The sequence below is a fragment of the Prionailurus viverrinus genome, chromosome B1, assembly GCF_022837055.1.
Source record: "Prionailurus viverrinus isolate Anna chromosome B1, UM_Priviv_1.0, whole genome shotgun sequence".
Taxonomy (NCBI): Eukaryota; Metazoa; Chordata; class Mammalia; order Carnivora; family Felidae; genus Prionailurus; species Prionailurus viverrinus.
Window position 1 is genome coordinate 104,745,221 of NC_062564.1, and position 9,871 is coordinate 104,755,091.

Below are 9,871 nucleotides of genomic sequence, written 5' to 3' on the forward strand. Positions count from 1 at the left end.
AAAGTAGGAATATATACAGATGGCCATATTAGAACATCAAAAGTTCTCACTTTAAAAATCTATAACTATGCAATTTCATATTTTAGTGTCATATTTCAACTTTTTTCCCCATCTAAAAACTTAAGATGATACAGTTCTAGGATTTCGAACATTCCCATATTCCTCCGTGCCCTGTCATCTACATTGTTTATAAAATGGAAACTATTATTAATCATCAGAGCAATTATATGAAAGTTTTTCAACAGACGATTCATTAAAAAATGACACAATTATTTATCTCTATATGTTATCTATAATCTAAAGATATTGTGTCTGAGACTTTAGAAAATTTTTTCCAAAGCATTTTTACTTACAACATGGTTGCTCTTAGTGATCTATTAATTTATCAGAATGTAGTTATGCTGATATGTGTCTTACCTAGAAACATTCATTTACATGGAAATAACAGTGTAAAGGCAGATAAAAGTAATCTTACATTTCAGGCTAGAGTCAAGGTCTACTCTCTACTTTAGTAACTGTAGCTAAGAAAGAAGGGAAAAAAATCTAGAAGAATTTGGAAAGAGAAATGTAATTCTAGTCACTGTGGTTAGAAGGGACATTTATTGTACAACTGAAAATTCCAAAGTATACAAGGAAGGCAGAATGCCATACTATTTGGTGCCTAAAATAACACATTATAAAGTAAAGCAATTTCATTTTTGGATCATGGAAACTTCAAGACTATGAAAAATGTGCTTTCTGAGATCTCTATGAGCCTTAACTTCAAGAACATGCAGTAAAGGTGTGAAATCTATCATGAAAAAGAAAGCCCTACACTCCCTGAGCCCAACATCCAGTTTCTGACACCTACATTTAATGTTGCCTGTAAACAGATGTCACAGCTTTTATTGTTTATGACTTCAAGCACCAGGACTCACAATGAAGGAAACACAGTCTTTTCTCCAGCTTGTGGAACTCCTATGAGTGTACACATTTAATCCAGTCATCTAATAATCCAACAGTCATTCATTAATCATGAGTTATGTCTGATCCTAGGCCCATCACTGATTTGCTGTGGCAGCTTTGGGTAAGTTATTTTTCTCTGAAGCTCAGTATTCTCATTTGTAAGCAAAGATAATGACAGTATCTGCTTCCTAGGATTGTTGTGATGATTACATAAGAGAATATGCTTAACATAGAGCCTAGCATATAGTAATTACCCAATAAAAGTTAACTGCTATATGTCATCATTATTACTGGGATGTGTTATGGAACTAGTAAGCAAGTTGAGGGTAGGACTGTGCCTATTTCTTAATGGACACCCAATACTAATACCTGAAAGCAGCGAATGTCAAAGTAAGTCTGTGTGCCAAATCCAGTCCAATGCCTGCTTCTGCAAATAAATGCCTATTTGAACACAGTCTCTCCTGTTCTTTTATATGTTGCCTATGTCTACTTTGCCCAGAAGATGTAAGCAGTTGTAAAAAAGACTGGATAGGCTGCAGATTCTGACTATTTATTATTTGGCTCTTTAAAAAATAAGTTTGCTAATCCTATGCTAGAAACTTGCTACTTACTGTGTGCTCCTCAGCTCATTAATGCAGAAATGTAGGCTCCCTTGACCTACTGAATCAGAAACTACACATTTTCACAAAATCCCCAAATGATTCACATGTATATTAAGAGTTGATGAGCACTGGTCTAGGCCAGGGGCTTGCAAGCTTTCTGTAAAAGGCCAGACAGTAAATATTTAAACCTTTGTTGCAGGGCTATTATACCTGTTCAACTCTGCCTTCTAACTCAAAAGTAGCCACAGAAAATATGTAAATAAACAGGCATGGTTCTATGCCTTAAAACTCTGTATGGAACATGAAATTTCAATTTCATACAATTTTCATGTATCACAAAATATACTTTTAATGTTTTTCAACCATTTAAAAATGTTGAAACCTTGGGGCACCTGGATGGCTCAGTCAGTTGAGTGTCTGACTCTTGATTTCGGCTCAGGTCATGATCTCATGGTTCACGAGTCTGAGCCCTTCATCTGTGGAGCCTGGTTGGGATTCTTTTGCTTTTGCTCTCTCTCTGCCCCTACCCTGCTTGAACTCTCTCCCTCTCAAAACAAACAAACAAACTTAAAAAACAAATTAAATATAAATGTTATAACCTTCCTTAGCTGTGGGCCATACAAAAATAGGCAGCAGGTGGGATCTGGCCTGCAGATCAGAGTCAACAGTCTTGGTCTAGGCTAATGCCATATCACTGCTTAGCCAACACTCTGTCCCTCCTCTCATGCTCCCCCCAAGACTCTAAACACTTACTTATATTTTCTAACATATGTGACTTTATGTTACTTATCTCCCTTACCCTAGAAAGAAGGGTATGTTACTTATCTAACTTATCCTAAAATACATTTCTGTTCCTCCTATATAATTTCTAACTTGTAGTATAAAGTTCCTGTCAAATGATGTGATGGTGTACTATATCCTTTTCACTGGCAGAATAGAATATAGCACCAAGAGGCTCAGCTAGGAAGCTATAGGTAGATAGACAGTCAGACAGACAGGTGGGCAGATAGATAACCTTCCTCCAAAGAATAGGAAACTGATCACAACGAAAAACTCTTTTGCTCCTAAATTCTAACCAACCATACTGAGCATTTCTAAATATGCAGTCAGGATTCATATCTGTTTGATACACAATATCCTCCTTCTTCGCCCTTCAAGTGGGCTGAAGTCTTTGGAAAGTGACATAGGAAGTCCTCACATCTTGTCCTTCCTTATTTCAGAGGCTAGTGAGTCACAAGCAACTGGAAGGAACAGCCACAGAGGGTCCCTTCTGGGAGGAACAGCTTTGCCCCAGCCTCCCTGCTGGGCCCTGGGCCAAGCTGCTGTGGTAATGGGTGATAGGAAGAAAGATGGCTAGAGAGGGGAATCCCCCCTTTCATTTAGGCCAGTGCCCTTTGTTCCTGTTTATACTAAGATGATAAACAAATCAGTTTCATAAAAGAAGCTTAGTTCATAGAAACCTTTAATTTGTGTTCAAAGTTTATTGAAGCTAAGCTCAATAAATGGGTAGATAAGAGGACTTTGTTGACTAAACTCAACATTAATGATTTAGGTTTAACAATTTGAGAAACAAAAAAGTACTCAAGATTCATCAGAAACACAAACTATATGAACTATCTGAACCATTTAGAGGAAATATTCATATACACAATTTCATTTATTACATACAGATATATATGTATGTGCATGTATATATATATGCACATATATAGTATATTACATTTTTAATCTGAATGAATGTGTTAGAATAGATTTTGACTTCTGGTCTAGGCTACTGCCACATCCTTTTTGACTTACTGACTCTATTTTACCTTTCTACCATCATCCAATTTTCTATCTCCTTTCTAGGGTAATTTATTCTGCGGGACAGACTGAGATGAAAACCTTTTTACATAATCTAACACATCGTTTAATTGTAAATCATTCACCAATGAAGTATTTCCTCTAGTGTATTAATTAGAGTATCTCAGCTATAGCAAACAGAAAATCCTGGCTTAACTAGCCGAATCCTTATGAAATTTATCATTTTATAGGAGAAATTTTGAAGTGAGGCAGCTTCAGCGTTGCTTAGTTCAATGCCTCAACAATATCATCAAGGATCCTTTCTATTTTTCTATATTGCATTATTCAATATGTAAGCTTGTCCTTAGGCTAACTACATTATATCTTAATCAGACAAGGTAATATCCAGTAAAAATACTGTCTTTTTGTGTCTCTTTTTAATGTTGACCAAGTTTTTCTCTAAGCCCCCAGAAGATTCCACTTCATCGCTCATTGACCAGAAAGGTATCAAACTTATTACTAAAATATAAATAGCCAAGAATGAGATTACCATAATTGGATCAGAAAAGTATATGGCCATGTGGAAGAGATTAAATCACCTGAACAAAGATCAGCATTAGAAAGAAGAAAAGTGGGGAGGGGTGTGGGACTTATCACTGAGTAGTCAAACAGTCAACACTACAACCAATAAGAGGTATCCCACTCATCAGCTGTTGAAGAAAGCTAACTAATTTGCAGGAAATAGATAGTAACTGGGAGATTCAGACTGTGACTATATAACATGAATACTGGATTAAAGTAATATAGATCTGAAGCAGCCTAAATGTAATTATAAAATTAAAGGCACATACCACAATCTAAGAATAGCTATAGAATTTGGCAAAACCTAGCCCTAACACCTTTCAGTAAACCAATGTCCATCAAGTAACTCAAGTGGTTGTAATTTGTAACCTTCACTCAAGCCCCAGCCAACTTTCCCCATGATATGATCAGTTCTAATTAATATAATTATGGGCCAATTAGAATCTGCATTCTTTTTTGTTCAGCTCAATCAAAATACTTGCCACTTTAAGAACATTCCTTTGACTCTTCTATTCGTCTCATATTTTTTTGTTTTGTTAGATTTTGATCACAACTTTATAGTCATTCTAATTTTCACTATTTGTATTTGTCAACAGCAACCAACACTTGCCTTCACAAGCAGGTACTAGGGAGTGGTAGGGACTGTAGAAGCATATGCTCTACTTAAAAGATTAGCTGCTTCTCAGTTTGGCTGACTAATGCTAGTGAAAATGTGAACCCAATAAGGTAAGATTTTCCAATTTTCCAAAATAAATCGGGAATCTAGATGTTTATGTAGTCATGTCCCAATTTGCTAATGTGGGCAATTAGTTACTGTATACTGATTACACAAAGGTATTCATTTTATGAAATTCCTTGAGCTGCACATGTTGATTTGTGTATCATTCTGTATTCATGAATAACATGTACTTGAATACAAAGTTTACTTTAAAATAAGCAAACAAAACAAAACAAAACAAAAAGAAATTCAAGTTATAAAAAAAAACCCTCTAAAATGATCTACAGGTTATCAGTTTGTGACTGCCAGGGGTTTGGGGGGCGTGTCTCTTACAGCTTCATTTCAGGGTGCTGCAAGTGGGTACAAACAAGGCTTGGTCATTCAGTGGTTGATGGATGATAGAGGACTGAAATTAAAAGAGAAGTTGTGTATTCTGTTCTTTCTGTCCCTCCCTGTCCACCCTTAGTGTCTACCCAGCAGCAGAAGTATAGAAACTTGGTTTTGTAAGCCAAGAGGAAGAGCAGAACACTATTTCTGAAACCCAGATGGTGAGGAGTAGCCGTGGCACACAATTACTATTTACTTTTTTTTTTAACTACAGTAAAACCTCGGGTTATAAGTAACTTTTGCTGTGAGTGTTCTGCAAGACGAGCAAACATTTCTAATAAATTTTAACTTGATAAAGGAGTGCTGTCTTGCAATATGAGTAGTATGTAATGCCAAGTGTCACATGATCACAACTGAGCCAATGATTTTTCTTCTCTCTCTCTCTCTCTCTCTCTCTCTCGCTCTCGCTCTCACTCTTGCTCTCTCGCTTTCCTTCTCTCACTGCGGGATTGTGGGTGATCATCAATGCAATGTCACATTTCCATGAAACCCTCAAAATGAGGCAAAAACCAAATGTCTTTGTATAGGTTCCTTGTTAAAAGTTGCACAAAAAGAAAAAGATTCCGTTGAGCCAATAGATAGCAGTGATTCCATTAGTGGTAGTGAAAGTCGTCCTACACGATAACCCCCCTCTCTTGTCTCCCTTACAGCAGCCACAAAGGTTTTCAAAGGTAATATAGGTTAATTTGTTTATTTTTCTTTATATTTTGTATTTTATTTATTATTTTGTATTATATTACAGTATTGTAATCATTTTTATATGAATATTTTTGGGTTGTGGAACAAATCATCTGAGTTTCCAGTATTTCTTATGAGGCAATTTGTTTTGATATACAAGTGCTTTGGATTACAAGCATGAATTATGCTTGCTTGCAAACCCAAGATTTTACTGTATTTCTTCAAACTAGGAAACAAAAACCTATTCTAAATCTAACCTATTCTAACATTAAGTTTTCCAAATATAAGATAGAAAGCATATCAAACAAATTTCCTTTTATAATTTAAAAGTGCAAGTTAGAAACTGACTGATACTTGTTAATATATATCAGGACTTAATGTGTTTCAGAGATAGTTCTTTATCTTACCTTCCTGCCATGTTTTGCTCTTTTTTATAAGAATGTATTATGCAGCAAGTAATTTAGGATGGGATTATCTCTAGTGGGCTTCATAACTAATTTTGTTGGAGAACTATTTCTTTTAAGTGTTTTGCTGCTAAAAACATGACAGAGCTACTCTGTTTTTCCCATGAGTGTTCTGAAGACACATTTAAACATTTCTACCTATGAGAATCTGCTTAATTCCCCTGCAGAATATTGAAGGGGGGAAAAAAGTTACTATTTGACCACGAAAGACTAAGTCATTTAAATATGATCAGATATCTAGAAATAAAATAGCACATTCCATGAAGAAACTGAGAAATCACAACATAGATATATTGTACATGAGCAACTCAGAAACACAGTATAAAAGAAGAGGAACATAAGTGATGTTTTTAAATTAAGCTTACTAGAACATGAAAATAACACCAACACCACATTAATTCAATTGGTTTTTCTTACATAGGACAGAGTAAAAAAACAAGTAAAGATAAAAACTGGTGGTAATAAAGTTCTCCATTCCTTATGCTTAAGGGCAAATTCTAGCTTGAGAATGTCTGAGGGTTCAATGAATAATATTTCCCTTAAATCCAAAGTTCTTCCTTAATAGATTTTTAGACAACTATCTGCTCCTCGATAGTACTCAGTCTTAGTTTATGAATAAGATGAAAAGAGTTTATAGGGATAATGTCTTTTACACATGGCCCTATGTGTGTTCGTATATACACGTGTGTGTATGTGTGTGTATACTTGCATAAACTGTTTAAAATGGAAATGTCTCCAGAATAAAATGTATCCAGGATAAAATTACTAACTGGATTCTTAAAAGATGTAACTACTGCCTCAGAGTCTTGGGAAAACTGTTGCTCAGAAGCTGCCAGGATTCCAAGATATCAACCAGGAAGTCTACAAGAAAATGTGGGGAAATTTTAATTAAAAGTCCACTATCTAATCTAAGGTGATTTGAATACTTCTATAGATGTTTATGAAATTTTATCACGTGTCATTATGGTTCATAAAACACATCATTTATACAAACAATAACCATATAAGTCAAACTCTCTAAACTGTCAAGTTACCCTTAGCTAAAGCAATCAATTATTTACTTTGATTTAGTACATCGCCCTAGATTTTTCCTGTATAGGAAAGACTAAGTATTGGTAAAGCAGCTAAAGACACAGCCAAGCTTCTGACTTTTATCCTTTCTCTCTAAAAGGTATTTAATAGTCATCACCTTTTGCAAACAGATAAAATGTTGGTTTATGTACATTTATATCAAGTATCAAGAGCCTGGAATCCAAAAGATCATTTTGGTCTTTTTAAAAATGAGGGAAAAGCAGGGCAAAGGCATTCCCCATATGTGTGCTTTACTCAGTTACTTTTGCTACTTTGGCTTTTTGTATATGTGCTCCAAAGTGAGCACAGGGTGTCTTGCAGCCACTTTGGCTTTTTGGAATGGAAGGTGAGATCTCAATAAAGATCAGACCCTTATCTCACCCAGCTAACTTCTTTTTCTTTTAATTCCAGTATAATTCCAGTCTAATACCTAGCACATTTCTTAAAGGCCCTTCCAGTCCTGTGTAGTCCATGATCCCATGAAGACTTGCACAGACCCTGACCACAGCAAATTCAAATTGTTCAATAATAATACACCCTTCAGATAAATGTGACTTTTAGTCTATGTGACTTTTAATCAAAAACAAAATGCAGGGTACAAAATTTTCCAAGATCTCATTCTAAGACTTGTTGTCTATGCTATTAACCAATGTTTCACGTACCTTTATTTAAATCTTCTTAAATTAGAGAAAAGTTGAAATCTTCCCACCACCAATGTCAACCACCATCATAGAGTACAGGTGCGCAGCCTCATGTGTTCACAAAGTACCTTCCAGATCCCAATAATCTTGAGCATTCCTTGTTCATGTGCCTCAAACTCTTCTGTCCACAGAGATCATTGAAGAAGGAAATTTACTGATCAACATTATTTGGTTGGTTTTAAGAAGACATTTTGTGGTATCATAGAGAACATTTCACCAACATCGTAAACCATTCATGTGGAATTCTGGAATATAGAATACAAAATTGTATTATTTTTATGATTCCAAATATCAACATGTGACAGAAAAAATAATAATCACAAATATCTACACTGGTAACCATACGTCAAGACATATTCTCTTATTTTGTATTTATTTCTGAAACTATTTCTCTTCTATCTAGTTCTAGGACTTTAAGCCCAGTGGAAGGGAGAAAAGGATAAACATGAAGCTATATCTATCACTAAAGCAATAGGAAGAACATAGCCCTATTTATTTGTTGATAAGATTTCTAGAAGCTAAAAATGGAAAGCAAAACAGGAAGTAATAGTTTATTTATAAATAGCTTATTTATTTATGGGCCAAGCAAGAGTTAATATAAATAAGCCCTATTTCAGTCATATTCATTGTTTAAAATATCCCCCTCATCTTACCTAGTTTACAACTACTCCTAAATTTCACTCTTTGCCTTAGTGCTATTTCTCCTTCTCTGTTCTCCGTGTCAACATGGTGGCAGGTAATAAAGAGCTAAACCAAAACCATAGGCTTCTCATGACTCAGGTCTTTTTCTCACTGACTTTGCCAGGCACAACTTCTGCTCTTTCTATGACCCTCCTTGTTGCTGAGAGTGAGCCTGTCCCTTCAACCACTCCCCACTCCTCCACCTAACTCAAGTATATTTCAATTCCTGAAACTCCTCTGATTGCTGCTCTTTTGAATAAACTCTGGGACCAGGTTTTTTTGTTGATGTTGCTGTTCCTGTCTCTACGAATTTTCTTTGTGTTTACCCACACCAATCTGACCTTCCCACCTTCCTCATCTCCCCATTTCCACTTCATGAGTGACTTCAAATGACAAAAGGGAAAATTCTGAAACAGATCAAATTCCTGAATGAATGAGGGAGCATTAGGGACAGTCTTACAGCTGCAGCCTACCCCCTGCAGTTGTGATTGTATTTGAGGGCACCAAAATGAAGTCTTAAGTAGAATGCACAGTTGTTTGATGAAGTTTAGCAGTAATAACCAACTGGTGTTCTGCCAGAAATTCAGTTTTCCCTTCTATTTTCCTAAACACCGTTAACATTTTTTTTAACGTGATGGATTTGCTAAGGTAAAATGTTTTATCTCATTACAGCCTGAATTTTTTTAAAATGCCTTCTGCAAAAAACAAATCTCCAGCATCGTACCCTTACCCACCTTCCCCCAAACATTCCATCACCATTTTTTATTAAAACTCTCTCACTGTGACACTCCAAAGACATGTCTGATTCCACCCACCCGGGGGTGGCGAGGCTAGGATGCCAGACCTACCTTGGCCACCGGAGGCACTGGGCAGGTGAGGGCGGCAGGGACAGTGGTTTGTGTGAGCTCCGAAGCCCAGGGGCAGGTGGTGTTTGGAGGGAGCCAGGGGAGACTAACAACAGTGGCCTGAGTCAGGAGCCGGCAGCCCTAAAAGCAGACAGCGCCGGGTATTTTCAGCAGGCTCCGGTTCAGCGTGTTCCCCTGCAACAGCCCCTTAATTTCTGATATCAGCTAGAAACACTTGCCTGTCACTGAGATCTTGTTGCTTGGCACTCGCGCATGGACACCTGCATCCCACCAGTCGCCCCTGGAGGCTGCCGGGAGCCTTTGGATTTGCGCATGCGCAGTCTGTTCCTCAGAACGGGCCTGCGCCAGTGTGGGGGAGTCAAGGCCCGTGGGACCAGGCCGGCGCTAGGCCCGG

General features: G+C 36.8%; 1 long non-coding RNA gene across 1 annotated transcript; it reads right to left on the bottom strand.

The window, feature by feature from the left end:
• Window positions 1-6,473: 6,473 nt before the first annotated feature.
• Window positions 6,474-9,626, bottom strand: LOC125164477 (uncharacterized). Its single transcript, XR_007151788.1, has 3 exons — window positions 9,460-9,626; window positions 7,892-8,175; window positions 6,474-7,019 (listed from the first exon to the last, which is right to left on the bottom strand). It is a non-coding gene; the product is annotated as an uncharacterized LOC125164477 (long non-coding RNA).
• Window positions 9,627-9,871: the final 245 nt, after the last annotated feature.